Source organism: Lissotriton vulgaris, chromosome 1_1, assembly GCF_964263255.1.
Source record: "Lissotriton vulgaris chromosome 1_1, aLisVul1.2, whole genome shotgun sequence".
NCBI lineage: Eukaryota > Metazoa > Chordata > Amphibia > Caudata > Salamandridae > Lissotriton > Lissotriton vulgaris.
In genome coordinates this window covers 2,123,784,050-2,123,810,414 of record NC_141685.1, presented here as the reverse complement: position 1 = coordinate 2,123,810,414, position 26,365 = coordinate 2,123,784,050, and positions in this window count along the sequence as shown.

Genomic DNA, 26,365 nt, shown 5'->3' with positions numbered 1-26,365 from the left:
CTCTGTGCTACAACGTGTATAAGAAGGCCATCTGTTACCAGAGAGACATTGATGGATAAGATAATGTTCCAGCAACATCTAAACGATCTGATGAATATCGATATTGATTCTGATATCGACTAGTGCTTGCCTACATGAGGGCAAAAGGAGCGTCTGAGGTTCCGTGAGAATCGTAATGACGTTTTGGGCTTGATCGAATATGGATGAGTTTGGTATCGACGAACCGCAAATGACGAGTTTAGTGGGTGGACGTGTTTTTGCTACACTACTTAGAAGGGTTCGTCTTATTTACGGGTTTCTTCGTCTGAACCCTCGGGTTCTTTTTTAGATACGGCATCCATTTTGTTTCTTGCCCTCACGTAGCCGGCGAACGAACAATGTCCGCCTGATGACCCTGGGTTTCCCAAGCTCTTGCGGAAGATGCATATCCCTTTGAGTGTGTCTTTATGACTAGGGGAATGACACGGCAAAGGCAGATGGCTCCGCTCGAGGCTCATCTTGCCATGCTGGTCTATTGTTTCAGCCTTGCATGTGTTAGGCTCGAATCCTTTGATCCTGTGATCACGCTTCTGATATTTCCCCCACACTCTTTTCAATCTGTTGTCTGTCTTTGTTTTTCTTGCACCTGTTTCTGTCCCTTCTCTTCGCTCGTTTACAACCAGAATGGAATGTGCCTAATGGCGGGATAGCGTGCTTTTACAGTTGGGAACCGGCAATGCTACTGTAATTATGTTCCGGGCTTCTGAAAACATGAATGCGACCCTTTTTGAAGTTTACTGTGGGAACTGAGTTGTAACCTTTTGTTCGTATGTTGTGCAATGGCGAAAATGTGTATAAAAGGAGCGATCCACTTTTGCAATTCGAAGCAGACTCTCTGAACATACACTCGGTTGTACTTCTAGCGATTTCTGTATCCCTGCAGTAAATAAACGCGGATCTTTGACGCCGAAGGAAGTGTCCCGTGTCTCTGTGATTTGTACGCCAGAACAGGTAACCCACGAAGGTTTCAGGTGTTGTCCCCTGGCACCGCTGGGCCTTAAATAGCCCAGTCATTCAGTCTATCGGCTAGACTGCCGACTTTGGTGCTGGAAAGCAAGGTTCGAGCCTCTGGGTCGCGTCCACATCCTGTGATTCTGGGCAAATCATTGAATTGCCCCTTGCCTGAATGTGTCCTTATGTAACGTAACCTGTGCTCATGTAAAGGGCTCCAATACCTTCGGGTCGAGTTCGCGCTAATTAAAATCTACACAACAACTAGCAACTTTACATCTGGATTATTAAGCAATAGTGTATTTCGACTGTTAGCCTCTAAAAAACTTCACAGTCAATGGTTTTTATTTGATTCCTACTGACTGGTAGTTACTACAACAAGCATTGGCATAGTCAATAGGTCTCGCCTTTGGGACCTTATAAGTGTTTAACCATGCAAAAGTAAATGTTATTGCACCAAGGATATTGTGCTGCATAACTAAATACTTAGAAGGTCGCAAAAGCGAGATCTATTGGCTATGCCAATGCTTGATGCTATAGCACTGAAGCCTCTGGCAGTTCAGATCTGGCAGCATATGGTCGAATAGGGGATTAGGGTGGGGGGTGTCACCTACTTGGTGTCTGTATATGCAGGCAATACTCTTTTTTGCCTCCCGTCTCCTCAGTGGTCTCTTCCCTTCCTGTTGTCATATTTAACTGATTTGGAGGAAATGTCAGGCCTCCTCCTCAATAATGGCAAGTCCCTTGTGTTTCTGTTAGGGCCTCCGACTGCCTGTGGAGGGGGAAATTTGCAGCTGGTGCCCCTTCTACAGGAGACATACTCTTTCCACTACCTGGAACTGTTTATAGCACACACCACAAAGGTGAAAACAATGCAACATTGAGAGGGTCATTGTACGGCTGCGCTCATCGGTGCGATTTTGGACTTCCTTCCCGCTGTCTCACATTGACTGCGTGGCTATCGCGAAGATGGTGTTTCTGCCACGTTGCCTCTGTTTTAGGCAGCATTCCTATGACATGCTAGCCCGGGCTGTCTTTCGTAGGTTGCGCTGCGCTCTCTCCTGATGTCTCTGATCTGGGTGGGGGGGCGGGGCGGAGTGGCTAGAGTCCACATGTCGCTACCAATGGAAGAGGGAGGTCTGGCAGTATCTGATTTATAACAATACTACTTGGCTGTCCAAATACAACACGCTGCACATTGGGTAATCGAGGAAGGCACATAGGAGAAGTCGCTGTTGGGGGATATAGGTGGGGCAGTCCTCGCTACCTCAGCTCTCAATGGCAGGGGGCAGGGACAAGGAGTATGTCTCATATATATTCAGGCAAACTGCCTATTTGTGGGAACGTAGTTAAAAGTGTTTTGGGTAGAGCCCCGTTCGCTCAGGATTTGTTCTTCTGGGATCTTCCTGCCTTTAGGCAACTGGGGGCTTCTGTGAACTTGACTGTCTGGAGAGCGGGTGGTTGTGAGGTACTGGGGGATCTGTTTCCTAATGAGGAGTTTATAGACTATGAGGTGGCATAAGAAAAGTTTCCATATAGGGCTGGGCCAATTTCTGCAGCATGCGAGTATTGTGGCTATTGCACAGGACATATGGCCCTCGTTTCCTATGACCCAGCTACCTGACATACTTTTCTATGCTTCCCTGAGTTGGGCGGGAGGCGTCGCTTGATTTCCCACCTGAAAAGGGCATTGACGGTGTATTGTAAGCTAGATTTGTGCCCGGCGCAGGAGGCTTTGGGGGGTGAACTGGAGAGTTATGATTGATGATGCCCATTGGCAACTGACATGCACTGGTGAAGACAGTGTTGAGTAATGCATGTTTCAAACTCCTGCACTTCCACTTTCTTCATCGTACATATTTCACACCAGTGTTAATGCATTGAATAGATCCTGGTAGAAATGATTTGTGTCACCGGTGTCGCGCCCGGCAGCCTCCTTCCTGCCCTTAGCAGGGTCAAGTCCTGAGGTGAAGGGCTACGGGGTGAATGTGTGGACTTGTGTGAGGCCTGTAGTGCAGATTCCTGTGGATATGGACCCTGTTGCCTGCTTGTTGGGAGACATCATTAGACCAGAGGGCGGGAGGAGAGGGCTCTGCAGGACATTGAGGTGTGGTTGGGACGCCTGAATAGGTTCATAAATACATATGGGGTTCATTCTTCCTCCACGTCGGATAATGAAGGGTTCTCTGCTTCTAATGAGGCATACAATGAGTCTATTATGTTTATGGGTAGGGAGGGATAATAGGAAGTGGTGGGAGGGAATCACGAAGGGCATTATGCTTTCTCTAATAAGGGTGCTTAAAGCTTATAACAAGCTTAAGCAAAGCCAACAGGTCTGACTTTAATCCGACATCCGCTTAAACAAATGTTGATTTCCGTGCATTTTCACAAATAAGCCAGACCTATTGCCATTCCAAATGGTTGCTAAAACATTATCAATTCACAAGGGAGCGTGGAAGAAAAAATAAAAATAAAAAAACACAAAGGGGAGTTTCAAGGTTCATTTTTTTTTTTTTGCTTTGAAACAGTTGTCTTCATTGATTGTAACAAAAAGAAAGATGACACATACAGAAAAGAAGAGACTCCTTCAGACGTCGACAGTGAGTACAGCAAAAATACCATTATCAGAATCAAATTCCTCCATATTCCGCAACATCTGGCAATTAAAAGATTCTGCCATAGTTTCCGAAAAGTTAGTTTAACTCAAGTTTTCCAATAGCCCAAAATATAAAATATTACACTTGATACAACGCTCAACCCCAGGCCTGAGCCTTAGTTTAAGTAGCATAGTACATACATCTCTTCGATAACACATGTGACAAGCAATCCTGCCCTCACCCCTTCACCCATTCTAGAGAGAGAACAACCAGGGAAGCCTGAGTTGAAGGCAGCAGGTAAGGCAGTGAACGTTACCTGCGCCTTGCCCAGTCACTAATAACAAAACTCAACAATGGGAGTCCACAGTAAACTGAAAGTGCTCATGGCCTACCTTTAACAACAGGTAACGACTGTGACCCGGCAGAATGGTGATGTGAAAATACGCATCCTGTAGGTCCACCGTTACCATCCAGTCTATTTGGTGTAGGGCAGACAAGACCTGAGTTAAAGAAAGCATCTTGAACTTCTCCTTCTTGAGGAAGATATTGACGGTCCGAAGATCTAAAATGGGCCACACTTTGTTCTTCTTCAGTACCAGAGGTAGCGGGAATAACAGCCACTGCCTACTGCTCAAACCAGGACCCTCTCTATAGCTGGCTTGGCCAGGAGAGCTGTAACTTCCTCTTGGAGCAATTTTAAATGATCCTCCACCAGCCGTTCTTGTTTAGCAAAATAGGAAGAAGAAAAGAAAGTAAAGGCAGAGAATAACTCTCCTTAATGACCTGCTAGACCCACTTGTCTGATGTTATGGACCTCGGGTGGGGGGTCGGGGGGGCGGGGGGGGGGGGGTGATGATGGATTTACTTGAGTGGCGTAGTTTTGCGGTGTCAGACTAGAAGTGGTTGGAGGCTGAGGCTGCCGGGGGCAGGGTGGCTGATGACTTCTGGCCTCCATTCCTAGGACAGAATGATCCGCAAATACGTCCCCGCAAAACTTGGGAAATATGCACAGGACGGTGGCTGGGATAGGACTGGCACAGTTGAAACTCCTTACATTTTCCACGAAAGGGGCGAAAGCTAGACTGGCCACTAGGTGTTGTAGAAAAGCCCAAGAATCTGGCCGTAGAATGAGAATCCATGAACCGTTCCAGGGCCGAATCTGCCTTCTCACCAAACAGATGGGAACCATCAAAGGACATGTCCATTAAATTGGCCTGGACATCACCTGAGAAGTCAGATATTCTAAGCCAGGCGTGTCACCGTAAGGCCACCGTCGATGAAATCAATCTGCCCAGCGAATCAGTCGTGTCAAACCCACACCTGATGGTTAATTTTGCTGCATCTCTCTCATCCTAAGCCGCTAGGGAGGGCACAGCCTGGGCCTCCTCCGGGACTTGTGGCAGCACTTCTCCATCTCTCAAAGGGAATGGGAGAAACGGCCCAATAAGCATGCAGTATTCTCCAACCGCAGTGCCAGGCTGGAGGAAGAAAACATCTTCCCAAGTGATTCCAACCTCTTGGATTCCCTATTCACTAAGGGAACACACCCCGGGAGTTAGAAGCCTGCATCACCAAGCTTTCAGGGTTGAGGTGTTGGCTGAGGAAATTGGGTCACCTGGAGCCCTCCTTACTAACATGGCCTGAGAAGTCCCCTCCTCCGTAGCCACAGTAGATGGAGAAAGCATGCCAGTATCTAGAGATGTGTCCAGTCCTGTGGCCTCCCCAAGTACCTCATACTAGTACATCTGCTCTGCACCCTGGTGCTCCAGTCCATCTGCTCTGCACCATGGTGCTCCACAAGATCCATAGACCCCTCCCAGTCTTCTCCCATGCCTAAAACATCAAGAAAATGCTCAGGCGACAACATAAAACCCCTGGGCTCTACCGCCACCGGAATCGAAGTCGAGTGATGCCGATCCGACTCTGTGTCGTCGGGGATAAGGATGGGGCTTGAACCAACGGTGGGCACTGCCTGTTACGAAGGCACTGACTTCGGGCTCGGCACCATGGAAGGCTGCACTGGCATGGCCAGCGCCGTCCCGGATCTAGAATCGGATCCCCAAGGCCCAAACGGCACTGTGGCCAGAGCGGATGACGTCAAATCCGATGGCCCCCTCCCAACTCAGAGTGGCCCAAAGTCTCACCAGTGGGGTCCACCTGCTCAAATACACGGTGCATGGCCTTGTAAAAACTCTTTAATTAAAGGGCGGGTTGCTCCAGCTCCCAGAAATGGGAGGGGTGCGGAGTCAACCCTGGCTCGGGCTCTGCAGAACCGTGCCTAGAACGTCGGTGACTCCTTACCTCGTTCATTGATGGACGAAGGTCGAGGCGAATATGAAGTCTGCTTAGACATCTTCTTTTTCTCGTAACTCTTCCCCAAAAGTCCAGAGGACCTCGAAAGGGAGGAAGAGGTTTGGAGCTCCAGAAGCAATCCAGTGACCTACTCTTCTTCGATTGGGATCTCTTCGGATTCTTGCTGGATGGTGTTGAATGCCGGGCTGCAAAGAGCTTCATGGCCCACTCCTGCAAGGCCTTCGGACCATAGCCTGACAGTCCAAGCACGATTTTGAGTTGTGGTTGCGCTTGAGACACCAAAGGCAGACTATGGCGCCTATATTGGCGACCGCGATGTCATAACAAACACCACAGCGTCATGTGGAGCTAAATGGAGCCACCCGACGGCACGTGCAAGGGGTATTGCTAGAGCAAAAGTTAACAGATCCAGCCTGATGCCTGGGAAATTCTAAGGGAAGGAATCTGCAGCAAGATGTCTCTATCAGATCCTCAACTTTAACTAACACGTTACTTACCTTCTGTAACGCTGTTTCTGGTAGAAACTAACTTCAGATTCCTCACCTTCTATGTGATTCCCCAGGCATTAGACTGGACCTGAAAGCTTTTCAGCAGTAACTATGTGCACCAGTAGGTGGCACCCAGTGGCTCCACCCTGACACAGATATGTACTGGAAATGACGTGCAAAGTTAATATAGGCACCAACCCCACATTTTGATATCAGTGCTTTCAAGACTCTCTGCACCACCGGATGCAGAGCTCCAACAGGTAGGTAGGTAGATTTTATTTGTTGATTAATTAAAGCCATTACAAAAAAGAAAACCAAATACAAGTCAAACACAGTTACTAATTGAACATATAAGGATACAGTGCATAAGTAGAATTGTCACCAATGATCAACATTTTCCAGTCAGGGATTATCGTACTGCTAATATTTTCATACATTTGGTGGTCTACCTTCTCAGAATTAAAATGCAATTTGCTTGCAAGGCAAAAGCTAAAGTGAATAATGCTAGCAGCAATATTCGATGTCAATTAACCATAAAAAGATATATATATATACACACAGAAGAACCTTATTAAAAAAAATTCTATAACAAACGTATTGCATAATCAGTGCTAAATTGACTTGTGCTATCATCATCAAAGTGACCAGTGCTTTAAGTGCAATTTAGCTAGCAAAAGATATTCGATGGCAATAAACAGCCTAGTTAAAGAACAATATCACTAAAAATTCAATATGTTTACAAAGTAAAAACTAAAGAGCAATGTGCTAGCAACAAATGTTCAATAACGTATGACAATTGCAAAAAGACACAATAAAACTGTTTACATACTGTCTTTAACTATTGTGTTAAAAGGTCCTACGATGGTTCATGCTAAATACAAAACAATAACCAAAGTGCAAAGTGCTAGCAGCAAATGATCAATTACATGTCACAATGGCAATAAAGCCACAGTAAAACTATTTACATACTGTCTGTAACTATCGTGTAAAAAAAAAAAATGCTATGATTGCTCATGCCAACAACAAAGAATGTAATTATGTATTTGAAGTAAGCGATATAAAAGAGTACTGTTTCTCAATTGTCAAAACAGAAAGTGCAATGTGCTAGCTGCTTATTCAATTTTTTAAAACCATCCATAGTGGGTGCCAATCTTTCTGGTATAAAGAACACCTACACCCTTCGTCAAAATTAATAAGCATAGTAAGCGGGACATTATTAAGAAAATACTTTAAAAGCAACATATATAAAGGTTTAAAAAGTGCCCTTAGAATAATCCGTCAACTCCCTAAATAAAGCGACATCATCCTTTCCCAGCGTAACAATATTAACATTTGCTTTGCATCCCGACCTTATATAATTTCTTTTCCACTCTAAAAATGAATTGAACAAATTGATGTATAACGTGAACGTTGACACCACTTAAACAAAGTATTAATGCCGATTTACAGGTTCTAACTCCCATTTCTGTAAAAATAGGTTTTACATTTTTTTTACGATCCAGCAACATTTTTGGGCATAATGTTACAATATGCAAAAGGATTTCATCATGCAGGCCGCATAGCCTACAATTATTTGTTGCCCATTTGGACTCCATTTGGGGGTTCCTTCTTTGTTTGGATATATTCCAAACCTTAATAACATAAATTTCTTTTTAATTAAGGGTTTTTGATGAAAAAGTAAGTATGGTTGGGCCATTATTTTATCAAAAGTATTTGCAATAGTCCAGAAGTGAGTTTTCCTCCTCATCTCATCCCAAACTTCTGATAACAAAGCCACAGTTGAATTAATTAATTTTTTATAAGTCATTTTACTCATTGCTTCATCTTCCAATTTTGGGCATTCAAAAGTTAGGCGACACTCTACTAAATATTCCTGCCAACTTCTGGAATAATCGCCTTTCGAAATCTCGCACCAGCACATGTTGGCCAACGAGCCCTCATCAACTCGGGATAAGGCCAATAATGTTTTTAAAAATGCTGCTCGGCGAACAAGTATCTGATTCCTTAAGCCCAATTCCAATCTTAAATTGGCACGTGTGATGTGTCTAGGAATCCTAAAAACTGATTTACATGTCCTTGCAACTATGTCCTCCAACACTTTCACATCTCTACCCTTAAAAATTATGGACCCATAGTCCAGGGAGGGAATAAGTTTTGCTTTCATAACTTTAAGCAGGTGGTCATAATTGGACATAGTAACTTGTCTCTCATTTTTCGAAAAGCGAAAGCAATTGAGGTACCTTTAGCCTCTAGGTTATCAAAATGCTGTCTAAATGACAGTTTCTTATCAAATGTAATTCCCAAATATTTATAGGCTTTTACACAGTCAAAAGACAGCCCATTGATATTCAAATACTTTACCCCTAGTTTGCCTTTCCCTATTAACATTATTTTTGGTTTTTTGTATTAATTGTTAAGCCATTTTGAGTCACATATAAATCAAATGAATTTATTAGTCTTTTTAATCCTATCAGGGTTTGGCTAAGTAAAATAGTATTGTCAGCATACTGGAGGTATTTTATTTCTTTAACCATTACAGCAGGGGAATGTGAATTTACATCCTTAAAGTGGGAAGGGAGATCAGACATAAATAAGTTAAAAAGACAGGGAGCGAGCACACAGCCTTGTTTTAAGCCGACATTTGTTTCAAGGCGGCGGGTAGTGTGTCTTCCGTCGCCAATTTTGATCTATACCCAGGTATTGGAGTACAATAATTTTATCTTTTTTAAAAGAGTTTCCGATATACCCAAATTTATTAACTTAGTCCAAAGCATATTTCTGGGTACGGAATCAAATGCGGCTTTTAAGTCGATAAAACAAATGTACCACTTTTGTTTCATAAATTGTTCTCTTTCTCCTAGTAATGACAATAAAATCAAAGTAGTAAGAGTCGATTCTCCCTTCCTAAAACCTGTTTGGAAAATTGGGATCAGTTCTTCTCTTTCCGCCCATATCTCCAACTTCTCTATTTATTTATTTATTTATTTAATGGTTTTGTAAAGCGCGTAGTAACTCCGAAGAGCATCCCATCCCATCTAACTGACAACTTGCAAATATTTTCGCATCTACGTCTGTGAGGGTTATTAGTCTGTAATTTGCAGGGTTATCTGGAGGCCCATTTTTGTAAATCAGCGGAATAATACTACCCTTCCATGACACCGGGATACAACCTGACTTAAGTATGTCATTAAAAAGGGATGTCAATAACTCTGGCCAATGCTTGATTTTAGCTTTAAAAATGGCATTAGGAATCCCGTTAGGGCCAGGTGCTCCATTTGATCTAATTTTAATTAAAACTTTTTTAACTTTCTCCACCGACCATAATTCAGTATCAATACAGTCTGATAAACAACCGTTACTAAAAGGGACATACCCCTCTACTGGGTCCCTATTACTTTTGTGGTTAAAACATTAAACCTCCTCAGTCGGCTTGCTTAAGGGAGTTATTTTCATATTAAAAAAATGTATCCAAATTAATTCATCTATATTGGCACTTGTGTTTCTAAAATTTCCATTTTCTAAGTTGTTAATAATGTCCCAAAACAGACGCAGATCCTTAGATTTACATGCATAATGATGTTTGGACAAGGTCTCTTCATATTACAATTGTTTAGCCCTCCAAATTTCATTTTTATAACCCCTCTTTAAGTCTCTGATTTTAGTTGACATTAAAAAGTAGGATGACCCTTTTGCTTTTCTATACAAAGCTCTTATAGTTTTATTAAGGGAGCATTTAAAGTATAGTAAGCGGTGGGAATACCAACCTGGGTTCTTAGGATTCAAAATTGCCCCCACAGATGGTTTCCTATTAGGGAATTTATTCAATAAAGAGTCACAAAGGGTGGGCCAAAGAGCAACCATTGCTGTCCCTTCAGAGTAGGCTGCCCTTGCATCAAGAGTTAGAAGCGAGAGAAAATCAATAATATCTTTCTCTGTTTTCTCACTCCATATTAACCTCTTTAGGTTAAATGCAGCCGGGGCTGTTCTTAATATTCTAGTTTCTTCTAGATACTCGAAGGGTAAACTAATCGTCATAAGTTGTGGATTATGGTCACTCTCAATCCTTTGAACAACCTCGTAACTTTGGACTGATTCTGAGAGCTTATCTGACAGTATTGTGTAGTCAATTATAGATGGACAGTCTGTTTTATTAAATGTTGGTAAGTGCTCTCTATCATACAAAATTGTTAAGTTGTATTTGATAAATTCACAATTGGACCATTGGGCTAACAAATCTGAATAAGGTTCCCGCTTTTTATATGATAAAAGATGAGTGTTAAAATCACCAGAAATGATCATTTGTGCATCCATATGATCATAATATAGCACTTTCACCATTTCCCATAACAGGATAAATTGAGTTGCTCGAACCTTTTTTTTCGAACTAAAATAAACATTTAAAATAATCAATGATATGTGGTCTTGTGCAGGCCTGACCAGGTTCTGGACGGGTATATGGAATTGTTTGTCGGAGGTGTTGGGGTGGGATCTTCCCCGTACTCATCGACTGGGCCTTCTGCATGTGATGGAGGGCATGGGGGGGAATACCTACAAGCGCCACCTCTTGTTGCTGGGCCTTGTCTTGGCCAAGCGTGATTTGGCACAAGCATGGAAGAGAGATTGTGCCCCCCTCTGATAGTGTGGAAGGCAGGGTTGGATTATTATATGGGGTTGGAGCGCCCAGTGTTTGAAGCCCGAGGATGCCCCAGAAAACATTACAAAATTTGGAAGAGGTGGGCGGATTATAGGGGTTTGACTCTGGAGCCCCCAGTGGAACCTGACGAAGGTATGGATTTGGAAGATGGGTATCAGGCCTGAGGAGGCGCATATCTTATGGTTTTATACGAACAGTTACTTAAGGCTAAATGTGGTTACGTGTACTGGGTAAGGGAGGGATAAGGGGTGGGTAGGTGGGCCGTTGGGTGGGCGCAGGTAGCGGGGGGGATAGGTAGGGATGTTTGTGATTGGGTTTGTGAAATGCTCATATATGTTTTGATATTTGGCAGGAATCTCCTGACTGTGAAGAGCTGCTTATATGCTTTACCTGATCAATAAAATAAAAATGTTGTTGTGGAAAATAATCAATGATAGACCAGCTACTAATTTAATGCACTGGATCCATTTTACTTGAAGATCTATCTCGTAATGTTCAACCTTAAGACTTAAAGAAACATATATTGAAAGTCCACCACTTGGTCGGCCAAATGCTGCATCCTTACTTGCCGCATTCAAATATTCTTAATAACCGATCAGTGGCGTACTAGCCAAATTCCATGTTTCTTGCAAAATTAATATGACAAACAATTTTTAAAAACCTACAACCTTTGCATCTTCTATAAGTGTATTAAGGTCATGTGTATTTCAGGAGCAGAATTTAAGCACTGTTAATGGGTTATGTAATGAACCCCAACATCAGTCAGACATTACTAAATTTTTTCTTGATAAACTAGATGGAAGCCAGCTCCAATCATCAGCCTCCTTGGAAACCCCTTTTATTTCTTTACATACCCGTAATCCCGGCTGGCAGCTTTTAATTTTAATGCCACCTAACCTGCCTAAGGCTGATGATGGACCCTTCAATACTCTGAATTGATTAACCTCCATCAGTTTTGGACCCTCCTCCATCACTCTAGGTATTAAGGGGGTCGAATATAGCTGACCTTGTAATACCCATAGTTTAATCCCACAAATTTCAAAATTCTTAGAATTCTCTAATATTTTCATTACAATGTCATCTTTTAGCCACGTCATAATGGTTATCTCCCTATTCTCACCGTCTATCTTGAACTCTACAGAATCCAGGTCTTCAGTTACTATATCCTTAAGATCCTGCGTTGCTTTTAGAAGTTTCAAAATATTCCCCCTATTCAAAATATCATGTGGACCACGAGTACGATATTGGGGGCAAAAGACCACTTTACGGTTTTCAACCGGCTTATTGATAGATACCATATTACGCTTTGGCCCTGACTCGGAGGAGGTCCTATTGTCAGCGTTCACTAACAGGGAAATGTCTGGCAGATTTTGTTGTTTAATCTGTTCTGGGTTTAATTGAGCCCGAGTGCAGGGACACTCGACCTGTTTATTCTTATTAGGTTGTAATAAAATGGGACTTAATAAATTTCCATTTGGCAGAATCTGATCTAGTACAGAGGACAGTACTTCCTGGCTAGTTTGATTATTATGTGCTTTGAAGGGGTTTGCAGTTATATCAATTGGCGTATATTGAATTCCTTTTAAGACTACGCCATCATCTCTAGTCCAAACTGGCCCCTTTTCCTTCGGATCGCTTTGTATATTAACTTTAGGCCCAGCTACTTCTTGGGTTAAAGTAATCTCATTCAGATTAATAGAATTTTCAATACCCTGAACGGAGTATCCATTTTGAACAAACTTATATTCGGGAACAGCTTCCTCCTAGATTCTCACAGATTGATATTGTTTGGATATTGGTCCCCACGTTTAATTTAGCCTCTACTTTTGACCCTTCGCTCCCAATTTTAATAGGCTGGTTGACCTTTTTAGTACCTTGTGGGATAATCGAGGGTCTGAAAATTGGAAAAAGGGTCACAGGATCGGTGTTCGTGGTTAATGAGCCGTCCTTACTTACTACCCCAGTAGGTACTTTTTTATCACAGGCTAAATTATTATGAGCCTTTCGTAACCTTTTCCTAGCCCTTTTTGATGAAACTTCAGCAACTGCCGTTACTCCTGAAACTGCACTTACTGTTGAACTACTCTTATTTAACTCCTTGTTTTTCTTCGGGTTGGGGGCATTGGGAGACTCTAAAGGTAAACCAGTGTTACCTACTACTGTTCGGGACACCATATTTTTATTACTGGCGATCCTTGGTGGAGAAAATGTTATGTCTGGGTTTTTTTTTACTACGGTTTCAGTGATTGTTAAATTATCGCTACCCCCAACTTTCCTACTAGATAATAGTTTTATTTCGTGGACCATAGAACTGACTATTGATGGCAGATCAGAAATGTTATCAATCAGTTCTGCACAGGTGCAAGATATTAACTGGTTCTCTTTATCCGCTTGGACTTTGGAGATCAGCTTAGTTAGCTGGAAGAGCTTTGTGTCGATTCCTACAACATGTGTTCCTAAAGTATTTAAAATGTCCACCTGAATATCTAATTTGTCTGAGTGGAAGTTAAGGGCATTTGTTATAGAATCCATAGTATTAAGCAAACAGTCCCAACTCCGCGCTCGCGGTTGCTCACATTATTTTCCAAGGTGTCTGTTTTTGCCTGGAAGTTTCCGTCAAATTTTGTTAACAATGATAAATCTGCAGAGTTAAAAGATTTACAATGCTCATCAATATTTGCCTTAAGGTTATTACACCTACTAGCTATACCTGGGCTTAAGACTGATTTATTAATACAGAAACTATTCTCCAAGAATATACTAGATTGATCCATATTACTAGGACGTTCGTCCCCGATTGGAGAGGGATGATCCACTGGACTTATCACTAATTCATCCCCACCACCGTTATTGATCGATTTAACCGTATTACATTCGGACATTATAGCCACATCACTCACATTATGATTTGAACCTGAAGAAATATCAATTACTGAACCTACGGCATTTACTCTATCCAATGATTTTTTATCTGACTCTTCAATTACAGAGCTTTGTAAGTCATCTTCCAAAAATAGCCCAATTGGCTGTTCCATCCTATTTTGCCTGTGGATTTGTGCTTTCGTCTGCAGACTTTCAGGATGCACCAATAATTTTTCCGATGGGTTAAAAGCTGACTCCTGAGTGTCTTTAACCAGCTTTAAAGACTTCGCTTTTTCCTTTTTCTTTGTGCTGATCACATCATACATCTCCAATTGATCCGAGATTGATTTGGGATCTTTCAGTGCAGGAGAGTGACCAATGGTTATATTCTTATCTAAGGAATCAGTCTCATCACAGGAGGTTGCTGCTGCCGAGTCCAATTTAAACTCAGCATTTTCACATGGATGAGCACTATTCAAACAAGAAGATGTCAGTGGAGAAGAAAATGATGATGTTCTACAGCCCACACTAGAATTGCCCTTTTTAGTTAAAGTACTATTTTGCCGTTGAGTATGACTAAGATGATACTTAAAGGAGAAGCTCTTTATCGACGGTTGAGCGTCCATATTAAAAATCTTCAGCGACTTCCCTGGGTTTATAGGGGACAAAGGAGGTAAAGGAGGCAACCCCAACTCGGCTGACTCAGTTAAGTGATCTCTTGATAAGGCGGCCCCCTCATTTTTTTCATCTGACTTTACATCAGACCTCTGGCGTTTTTTTAATTTCGGCACAGCTCCACGTTGACGGCCAGATCTCATCATCAGCTTGCTCCTATATTAGGCAGCTAAAATATACTCGAACAATAGGGCCTTTGAGTGACGTGGGGTCTGTTGGCTATTCCTACTTCTCTCCTGATCCTTCCCCACCTTAAAAACCACACCTCCTACAATGCTCGTGGGTATCTTGAGACGAAGCGCTGAATACTATTTTCAGCAGCTCCTTCTCGTCAGGTACTCCCAATGGATTCAGTCGTATTTTTTCATTCGTCACCAAAACGGACTAGGCTTACTTTTACTTTTTTTTTTTTTTTTTTGCAAAAGAAAAGATTGCTTCAGTGTCGCTACAGCAAGCCTGGTCAAGTCAGTAAGTCAATATGGCAATGTGACAATGAGTAAACTGCTCCAGCCGCGATTACCCCGGTTACACCACACGCTTTCACCACTTGGCCCCCGCCCCGCTTTCCCCGCTTGCACCTGGGGGTGCTGGTGCACCTATAACAAATGCGCTTCACTTCGCTCGCTCAGGTGCCTTTCCTTGTCTTTAACTGAAGCTTCACAACAGCTTCACGACAATATTCACAACAGTCTACAACAGTCTGTTACCTCCACCGCCGCCGCCCTGCAGCCTTGTGATTACCTTCCCTTCTGCCTCTGACCTCTGACCTCTTCGGCCCGACCTCAGGCACGGTTTTCAACACGGTTACCGGCTCAGGCTCCGGTTCAAGCCCGGCGGGTCCCCAACCTTGGGCACGGTTTTCTGAGCGGGTTCAGGCACAGACTCCGGCTCCAGGCTCCAGAATTTCAGACCCCCACCGAAGACTCTACCTCACCCACGGCAGTGGCAGTGGCTCCGATTTTCCGGCTCTATTCTTAGGTTTGCCTTAGTTTTTGCTCCGTTTAGTTGGGAGGAAAACGGGTGGAATGTGGGCTGGGATGTGGCTGCAGGCTCCTCACACACCACACAGCACCGCGCCGCCTTCCTCGACCACGACCGTTACTACGCTCCTCTCCTCTCGCAGCTCGCAGCTCGTAACAAAACTCCTCCTCCTTCAGTTATGCTCCAACAGCAATTCAGCATAAACCAATGTATAGCTTCCTAGACTTGGGATCATTTTAGTGAGCAATGCTCAATTCACAGAAAAAAGGGATTAGGTGAGGGGTCTGCAGTCAGAAAGAGTGTTTCCAAAGGTTAAGTAACTTCTGATTGACAATTCTAATCACAGATTCCTCACCTTCTGAATAGATACAAAAGCAATACTTACTTGGAGATGGGTCTGCGATTTGGCTCAAACCAAAAAGTCCTGAAAAACTAAGCAGGCGACATTCCAGTCTAGTAAAACCTGGTTGTCAATAGGTAGTGCTTTCTGAACTTGTGCAAGGACACCCACATAACCGCCTGACAAATGTGCAGGCTAGGAAGTCCAAGTGCCAATGCGGGGATAGCAGCCTTCGCTCTGGTAGAATGAGCCCTTAACCATTCCAGGGACAGCTTCTTGGCCAATACGTAACCGATTTTTAATGCAGAGCAGACTCCAGCAAGAGTTGGTCCTTTTCTGTGCAACTTTCTCTTCTTCACTTTTACGTACCTCACAAAGAACTGATCACCCACTCGGTGTTCTCTGATAGAAGTTCAGCACTTTTGTTGGGTTTAGGTGGTGGAGTCTCATCCTCAGAGGGGTGACGCAAAACATAGATCAGCGAGTTGATGATGGTTTGACCAGTGTGGCATCAATACTTTTGGAAGGATACACAAGTTCAGAAAATGTACATTGTCTGGGAAGAAGGTGGTACACGGTGGGTTGACACAGAGTTTGGAGCTCACAAATCAGTCGTGCCGATGGTATGGTAACCAGGAACACCTTCTAGAGGTTCAGAAGCCACAAAAGTGCCCATCAAATATGTTAAGACCAGGTTGAAACCTTACTGCAGCATAATGAAGGGAAGAGGAAACAAATGCTAGAGTCTTTAAAAAAAAAAACATCACAACAGGTGATTTGAATAAGGAGGGCTGTTCTGGTAACGGTAAAAAGGCTGAAAGAGCAAATAGATACCCTTAAAATGTGCAAGGCCTTTCCAAGTAAGGGAGAGAACAAACAACAGATCATCAAATAAATTGTGTACCGCACCAAACCAAAAATTTGTCTCAACGACAGGTGTATACAGTTTTTGTCAAGAGACACTTGTATGCCAAGATGGCATAAACAACTTTGAGATAAAGGTCAAAGGTGTTGCCGCTTAATTTCCAAATATTAGACCAGACGGGCAGCCTGATCAGAGGAGAGGTGTTAATACACAGGAGCTCTGGATCCCATACTCTCCATGCCCAATACAGGGCCACTAGGATGACGAGCCTAGGTATTTCTAAACCTCTTCAGATTTGGATTAGGAGAGGTATTTAATGGAAGGCATACAGGAGTCCAAAGTCCCACCATAGGGGGAATGCATCTCCTAGAGTAAAACACCTTGGTAACCCACACCTTGGTAACCCAAATGTGCAGAACAGCAGACATTGCACATTAGCGCCATTACAGAGGTGGAGTGCCTCCCCGCACAGCGTCCACAACCCCATATGCCCCCTTTTTTTGTGTAGTACCAATACAGCGTTGGTGGTGGTATGTGAGCACCTGCACCAGTCTTACCCTGATGGAGAGCCAATCGCAGTTTGTGAGGACATTGCCAGCCCACATTCTCCAGATAGCCAATTTCACACTAATCGGTAACCTCAATATTCATTTTGAGGATTTAGCATGTCCTCAGGCCACTAATTTTCAACAGGACCTGTCTGTGATCCATCTATTTGAGCTGGTTAGCTCTCCAACACATAATAAGGGGCATATTGTGGACCCATTACTAATATATCCGACATGGCAGTAGAAATCCCTCTGTCAGTTGTCTGTACAGACCATTACCATATTCTGTTTTCCGTTCCAAAAGCAGGGGAGCCTTTATCTAAAGTTATATATTTCAAGACTACCCGGCAAAGCGGGCAGTTGGGAGCTGGTCTTCTGTAAGTCAGTCCCAAGCCTAATACAAGAGAAAGAGGTTTCTAAATCCTACTTCAGATGTAAACATTGGATCAATAAGGCCCTAGATGAACTAATCCCATTAAAAACCAGTAAGAAAGTGCAATCACAGGATAGAATTCAATGGCTTTCACAGGAGCTAAGACAACAAAAAAAAAGAAAGCAAAAAGTGTAAAAGAAAGCGGCGAGTCAATTACGACGACACACGCAAACAGGTCTAGAAATTATTCTCGAACAAATGTCAGCATGCTATTCAAGATGAATGACGCTGCATAGAGGATTAAGCAATCCTCAACCTCTTCACAAGAAATTTACACTATTGCTACTTCCTTTCTAAAACCTAATATACTAGAAGCTGGACCTCCTCCATCTGAGCAGACTGTGAATTACGTGCGGATCACTTTCTTGGTAAAGAGAGGAGCATTTATGATGAATTGGTAGGCCACGATGACAAGATAGATGGAAGGTTCACAATCAATAGCATTAAAGCTGAACTTTTCACATTTCCTCAACTGGTTAAAGAGGAAGTGTAGGAGGATGGCTTAGTATATGATGCACACTTATTGAAGTGAAGCACCTTGCACTAATCCAGATAAGCCTTAGGGAGATTTTAGTGGTCTTAGACAACCATAGAAATATCTCTAAGTTAGAGCTGTGGAGAGCAGCTTTCAGTCTAGAAGGAGTGTTAAGCAGCTTGCTTTACCAGAACTCATCATATAGTGTGGATTAAAAGTAAAAGTACCACCCAGTGTAGTTATAAAAATAGGTATATTTATTATACACACTCACTAACACATTGGTATATCTCTCATATGGAGCTATCAACACAATACACACAATACATCAATTGTAGGCAGGTAAGTAAGCACATATACACAGTGGTCTCAATGGGGAGACCAAACTATATACTAAAGAAGTGGAATGCGAACTGTGACTGAAGTCGGGACTTGGACCAGAAGACTCAGAAGAGCTGGGGACATATGGAACCACCCAAGGTAAGTAACCAGGAACCCCAAAATGGCTGTGTGCAGAGCGGAAACACAGCTGTGTGTTCAATACAAGTAAATGGGAAAGTCGCGGTTGTAGTTTTCAAGTAGAAGGTTCCTTCCCAGGTGACCCAGAAGACACCCAGTGGAAAACAGAAGGTTGGAGAGTCACCCTACCCGTGGATACCCCAGGACCTAGAATACCTATACGAGGGAAGCCAGGTGCATAGATGCGAAGTGACGTCGGAAACTGCCATAGACCTCAATGGAGGACTGCAGGAGAGATGCCACCGGTGAAGAAAGTGTAATCCATGGGTGGATTCTTGGATAGAAGATCCTGAAAGCAGAGGGGACAGAGTCAATCCCACTCAGATGTGACCAGGAGGCACGGAAGAGCACTGACCACCGATGACTGAAGATGCAGCAGTGTGGACTGTGACCTTGTTGCTGCAGCTATGAGGACCAGGCAATGCTGTGGAAGACCAGGAGCCGTTCACTGTCTGACATCGGATGTCAAGATCGAGGGGGTCGGTGCCCGGCGGGAGCACCTCAAGCCTTGGCAGCAGCAACAGGCGTGGTAAAAAAAAAAACAAAGGAGCAATGTTGGAACCAGCAAGGGACTCACCAATTGCAGGAGAGTCAGAGCAGCCCCGAGCAAGCAGGGGAGCCCACTGAAGTCAAAGAAGACTCTCAAGAGGACCCACAGGCTGAAGGCATAGAAGTTGCAAAATGACCTTGAGCAACTCACCAAAGATGCAGGTCCACGATGCACAGGATGCAACGGCAAGTCGATGCGGTGAACAGGGGTTCTGTTCCAGCAGTTCGGATGAGGGATACTGGCCTCAAACTTGCTGAGAGGACAGATCAGACTTCAAGGGAATTGCCGAACCACCACCTGTGTTCCTGAGCCTTTCATAGTCAGTGGGACGTCAGGAGCAGCAGACCGGTCAGCTTTGTTGCGGTGCCTGCAGATGCACAGGAGTGCCTCCTTTACTCCAAGAGAGATTACGTCGGGTGTCCTTAATGCCCACAGGCCTGGAGAGGAACCTGGAAGAAGCACAGGCACAGACGAAGAGGGCTTGCAGAACAGCGAGACCAGGAGAAGCAGGAGCCTTCCTTTGTGCAGATTCAGTTCCAGGTGAAGTCCAGCAAAGTCCAGGTGTCCAGACGGTCGAAGTTGAAGTGGTTTCGGATTTGAATCTTGCCCCACAACGAATATGAAGAGCCACCCATAGGTAATCCCTTAAATACCCTAGGAAAAGGGTTGGAATGATTCAAGGGCCCGGATAAAAGGGAGGATACTCCCATGTCCTTTGTCCAGTTCCGTGCCAGAGCGAGTGCCAAGGATTTCCTGAACTGACTCAAACTAGAGTATGCAAGGAAGGCACCAAATGTGACCTTCAAAGCACTAGAATTGTACTCCCCTGAGGCGGAAGCCGGGGGCTAAGCTGTTACGTGTTTTTAAAACCTTTATTATTGTTTGTGTTTTGGATTGTGATTACAACAATTTTTAAAAACTTACTGAGACCTCTGTCCCTCTGAAAGAGCAAATAGATACCCTTAAAATGTGCAAGGCCTTTCCAAGTAAGGGAGAGAACAAACAACAGATCATCAAATAAATTGTGTACCGCACCAAACCAAAAATTTGTCTCAACGACAGGTGTATACAGTTTTTGTCAAGAGATACTTGTATGCCAAGATGGCATAAACAACTTTGAGATAAAGGTCAAAGGTGTTGCCGCTTACTTTCCAAATATTAGACCAGACGGGCAGCCTGATCAGAGGAGAGGTGTTAATACACAGGAGCTCTGGATCCCATACTCTCCATGCCCAATACAGGGCCACTAGGATGACGAGCCTAGGTATTTGTAAACTTTTTCAGATTTGGATTAGGAGAGGTATTTAATGGAAGGCATACAGGAGTCCAAAGTCCCACCATAGGGGGAATGCATCTCCTAGAGTAAAACACCTTGGTAACCCACACCTTGGTAACCCAAATGTGCAGAACAGCAGACATTGCACATTAGCGCCATTACAGAGGTGGAGTGCCTCCCCGCACAGCGTCCACAACACCATTTGCCCCCTTTTTTTGTGTAGTACCAATACAGCGTTGGTGGTGGTATGTGAGCACCTGCACCAGTCTTACCCTGATGGAGAGCCAATCGCAGTTTGTGAGGACATTGCCAGCCCACATTCTCCAGATAGCCAATTTCACACTAATCGGTTACCTCAATATTCATTTTGAGGATTTAGCATGTCCTCAGGCCACTAATTTTCAACAGGACCTGTCTGTGATCCATCTATTTCAGCTGGTTAGCTCTCCAACACATAATAAGGGGCATATTGTGGACCCATTACTAATATATCCGACATGGCAGTAGAAATCCCTCTGTCAGTTGTCTGTACAGACCATTACCATATTCTGTTTTCCGTTCCAAAAGCAGGGGAGCCTTTATCTAAAGTTATATATTTCAAGACTACCCGGCAAAGTGGGCAGTTGGGAGCTGGTCTTCTGTAAGTCAGTCCCAAGCCTAATACAAGAGAAAGAGGTTTCTAAATCCTACTTCAGATGTAAACATTGGATCAATAAGGCCCAAGATGAGCTAATCCCATTAAAAACCAGTAAGAAAGCACAATCACAGGATAGAATTCAATAGCTTTCACAGGAGCTAAGACAACAAAAAAAAAGAAAGCAAAAAGTGTAAAAGAAAGCGGCGAGTCAATTACGACGACACACGCAAATAGGTCTAGAAATTATCCTCGAAAAAATGTCAGCATGCTATTCAAGATGAATGACGCTGCATAGAGGATTAAGCAATCCTCAACCTCTTCACAAGAAATTTACACTATTGCTACTTCCTTTCTAAAACCTAATATACCAGAAGCTGGACCTCCTCCATCTGAGCAGACTGTGAATTACGTGCGAATCACTTTCTTGGTAAAGAGAGGAGCATTTATGATGAATTGGTAGGCCACGATGACAAGATAGATGGAAGGTTCACAATCAATAGCATTAAAGCTGAACTTTTCACATTTCCTCAACTGGTTAAAGAGGAAGTGTAGGAGGATGGCTTAGTATATGATGCACACTTATTGAAGTGAAGCACCTTGCACTAATCCAGATAAGCCTTAGGGAGATTTTAGTGGTCTTAGACAACCATAGAAATATCTCTAAGTTAGAGCTGTGGAGAGCAGCTTTCAGTCTAGAAGGAGTGTTAAGCAGCTTGCTTTACCAGAACTCATCATATAGTGTGGATTAAACGTAAAAGTACGTCCCAGTGTAGTTATAAAAATAGGTATATTTATTATACACACTCACTAACACATTGGTATATCTCTCATATGGAGCTATCAACACAATACACACAATACATCAATTGTAGGCAGGTAAGTAAGCACATATACACAGTGGTCTCAATGGGGGACCAAACTATATACTAAAGAAGTGGAATGCGAACTGTGACTGAAGTCGGGTCTTGGACCAGAAGACTCAGAAGAGCTGGGGACATATGGAACCACCCAAGGTAAGTAACCAGGAACCCCAAAATGGCTGTGTGCAGAGCAGAAACACAGCTGTGTGTTCAATACAAGTAAATGGGAAAGTCGCGGTTGTAGTTTTCAAGTAGAAGGTTCCTTCCCAGGTGACCCAGAAGACACCCAGTGGAAAACAGAAGGTTGGAGAGTCACCCTACCCGTGGATACCCCAGGACCTAGAATACCTATACGAGGGAAGCCAGGTGCATAGATGCGAAGTGACGTCGGAAACTGCCATAGACCTCAATGGAGGACTGCAGGAGAGATGCCACCGGTGAAGAAAGTGTAATCCATGGGTGGATTCTTGGATAGAAGATCCTGAAAGCAGAGGGGACAGAGTCAATCCCACTCAGATGTGACCAGGAGGCACGGAAGAGCACTGACCACCGATGACTGAAGATGCAGCAGTGTGGACTGTGACCTTGTTGCTGCAGCTATGAGGACCAGGCAATGCTGTGGAAGACCAGGAGCCGTTCACTGTCTGACATCGGATGTCAAGATCGAGGGGGTCGGTGTCCGGCGGGAGCACCTCAAGCCTTGGCAGCAGCAACAGGCGTGGTAAAAAAAAAAACAAAGGAGCAATGTTGGAACCAGCAAGGCCCAAGGGACTCACCAATTGCAGGAGAGTCAGACCAGCCCCGAGCAAGCAGGGGAGCCCACTGAAGTCAAAGAAGACTCTCAAGAGGACCCACAGGCTGAAGGCATAGAAGTTGCAAAATGACCTTGAGCAACTCACCAAAGATGCAGGTCCACGACGCACAGGATGCAACGGCAAGTCGATGCGGTGAACAGGGGTTCTGTTCCAGCAGTTCGGATGAGGGATACTGGCCTCAAACTTGCTGAGAGGACAGATCAGACTTCAAGGGAATTGCCGAACCACCACCTGTGTTGCTGAGCCTTTCATAGTCAGTGGGACGTCAGGAGCAGCAGACCGGTCAGCTTTGTTGCGGTGCCTGCAGATGCACAGGAGTGACTCCTTTACTCCAAGAGAGATTACGTCGGGTGTCCTTAATGCCCACAGGCCTGGAGAGGAACCTGGAAGAAGCACAGGCACAGACGAAGAAGGCTTGCAGAACAGCGAGACCAGGAGAAGCAGGAGCCTTCCTTTGTGCAGATTCAGTTCCAGGTGAAGTCCAGCAAAGTCCAGGTGTCCAGACGGTCGAAGTTGAAGTGGTTTCGGATTTGAATCTTGCCCCACAACGAATATGAAGAGCCACCCATAGGTAATCCCTTAAATACCCTAGGGAAAGGGTTGGAATGATTCAAGGGCCCGGATAAAAGGGAGGATACTCCCCTGTCCTTTGTCCAGTTCCGTGCCAGAGCGAGTGCCAAGGATTTCCTGAACTGACTCAAACTAGAGTATGCAAGGAAGGCACCAAATGTGACCTTCAACGCACTAGAATTGTACTTCCCTGAGGCGGAAGCCGGGGGCTAAGCTGTTACGTGTTTTTAAAACCTTTATTATTGTTTGTGTTTTGGATTGTGATTACAACAATTTTTAAAAACTTACTGAGACCTCTGTCCCTCGCCGTAACTCGAACCCTGCTCCCCGGTCAGACGATTGGGCTCTGACGCGGGTGTAGACAGGGTCAGACGCCATCTTAGGGGTAACGAGGTTAGCGCACCAGCGGTTGGCTGCCTCACACCCTCCTCGGCCTGTTAAAATGAACGCTGTATTCCGACGGCACAGCGGGCGCGCCAAAGGCAAGCCCGTCTGCGCCCGTCCACACCAGACCGTAGCCAGGGGCCACCCCCCTTGCCCCTGCAATAGGACCGAGGAAGTATTATAGTAGAGAGTCTCTCTACCAATTGAGGACCCTCGTAATAACAAGCTGCAGCCACCAGATTCATCCCTTGGAGATCCCTCTCCTCTGTTCCCACTGCAACACAGAGCTTTACCCACAAGAATGATCTGCGGGATTATCATATGCTCCTCCTAAATTGCAGATCTCTGCCCAAGCATAGTTTAGAAATATCAATGCTACTGGACGAGCATATGCCGGATATAGTCTTTCTGACGGAAACATGGCTAACTCAAGATTACGAGCCTGATCTGGTGCAATCCCTCATACCTGGCTACCAGATAGTCCGCTCAGACCGGGTCCATGGAAAAGGCGAGGGACTCGCCATCATCTATAAGGACACATATATGTGTTGTAGATCCCTCGAGCCTATCGCAGACTGCGAAAGTATGCATTTTGTCATTGAATTCTCCCCCAATGACAGCTTCACTGGCATTCTTATCTATCGTCCTCCAGGGGCACTAAAACAGTTCCAGACTGGCCCCCACCGCTGCAAGACGACCCGACAGACCTACGACGCCGCCGCCCTCAACGCACCCAATGCCGGCCGAAACACCGCCTGCTGCCGGGCCGCCCCGAAACGCATTCACGGACCCTTCACCTGTAGAACCTGCAAGTTCACCTGCCTCCGAACCTGCACCGCACCCGCCAAGCCAAGCACCAGCAGCAAACTCAAGTGCATCCTGCTCAACACCCGCTCCGTCAACAGACACGCCGTGGAACTCTGGAACCTCCTCGACACAACATCACCAGACATCACCTTCCTCACGGAAACCTGGATGAACGTCTCCTCAGCCCCCGACATCGCCATCGCCATCCCGGACGGGTACAAGATCATCAGGAGGGACCGCGTCAACCAGACCGGAGGAGGCATCGCCATCGTCCACAAGAACACCATCCGCATCACGACCGACTCCAACGACACCTTCGCCGCCGCCGAGCACCTCCACTTCCAGATTCACACCGACCCAAAGACGACCCTCAGAGGCACCCTCATCTACAGACCCCCGGGACCACGCACACAATTCAGCGAAGACATCACAGACTTCATCAGCCCACACGCCCTCCCCTCCGCCGACTACATCCTCCTAGGGGACCTCAACTTCCACCTGGAGAACAACAAGGACCGCAACACCGCCGCCCTGCTGGACAACCTCGCCAACCTCGGACTCAAGCAACTGGTCAACACCCCCACCCACTACGCCGGCCACACGCTTGATCCTGTCTTCTCATCCAGCAAGCACATCACCTTCAGCCACTCCACCGGACTCCACTGGACCGACCACAGCTGCGTCCACTTCAGCTTCAGAAGAACCACAACCCACCACCACCCGCAACAGGTTCCTCACAGAAGCTGGAGCAAGATCACAGCCGACCAGCTCAACACCTCCCTCAGCCAGAACCCACCCGCCAGCCCAACGGACCCCAACGAAGCAGCCCGCAACTTCACGCAGTGGCTGACCGCCTGCGCCGACGACCTCGCACCACGGAAGAACCCTCCCAGCAGACCCAGAAGCAAGAAGGCCTCCTGGTTCACCGACGAACTCAAGGACTCCAAGAAGACCTGCCGCACCCTCAAGAAAGCCTGGCTCCTCGACCAGACCACTGACAACATGACCGCCCTCAAACACGCCACCCGCAACCACCACCAGCTCATCCGCACCACCAAGAAGAAATCACTGAAGGAACGACTGGACAACAACGCCCACGACAGCAAGGAACTCTTCACCATCGTCAAGGAGTTCTCCAACCCCAGCACCGGCAACAACAACATCACTCCCTCACAAGATCTCTGCGACTCTCTCGCCTCGTTCTTCCACCGCAAGATTGCCGACATCCACAACAGTTTCGGCGCACCATCCACGCACCCAACCGTCGAACCAACGCCCCCCACGCCATCCTCCGCACCTGGACCACAGTGACCACGAAGACACAGCCCGCACGATGAACACCATCCACTCCGGATCTCCGACCGACCCCTGACCCCACTACGTCTTCAACAAGGCCCACTCCACCATCGCACCCCAACTCCGGGACGTCATCAACACCTCCTTCAACACCGCCACCTTCTCGGAGAGCTGGAAGCATGCCGAGCTCAGCGCCCTACTGAAGAAACCAGCAGCGGACCCCACCGACCTCAAAAACTTCCGCCCCATCTCGCTCCTCCCTTTTCCTGCCAAAGTCATCGAGAAGATCGTCAACAGACAGCTTGCCGCCTTCCTCGAGACGAACGGATCCCTCGACCCCTCGCAGTCCGGTTTCAGAGCCAACCACAGCACCGAGACCGCCCTCATCGTAGCCACCGACGACATCCGAGCCCTGCTCGACAACGGGGAA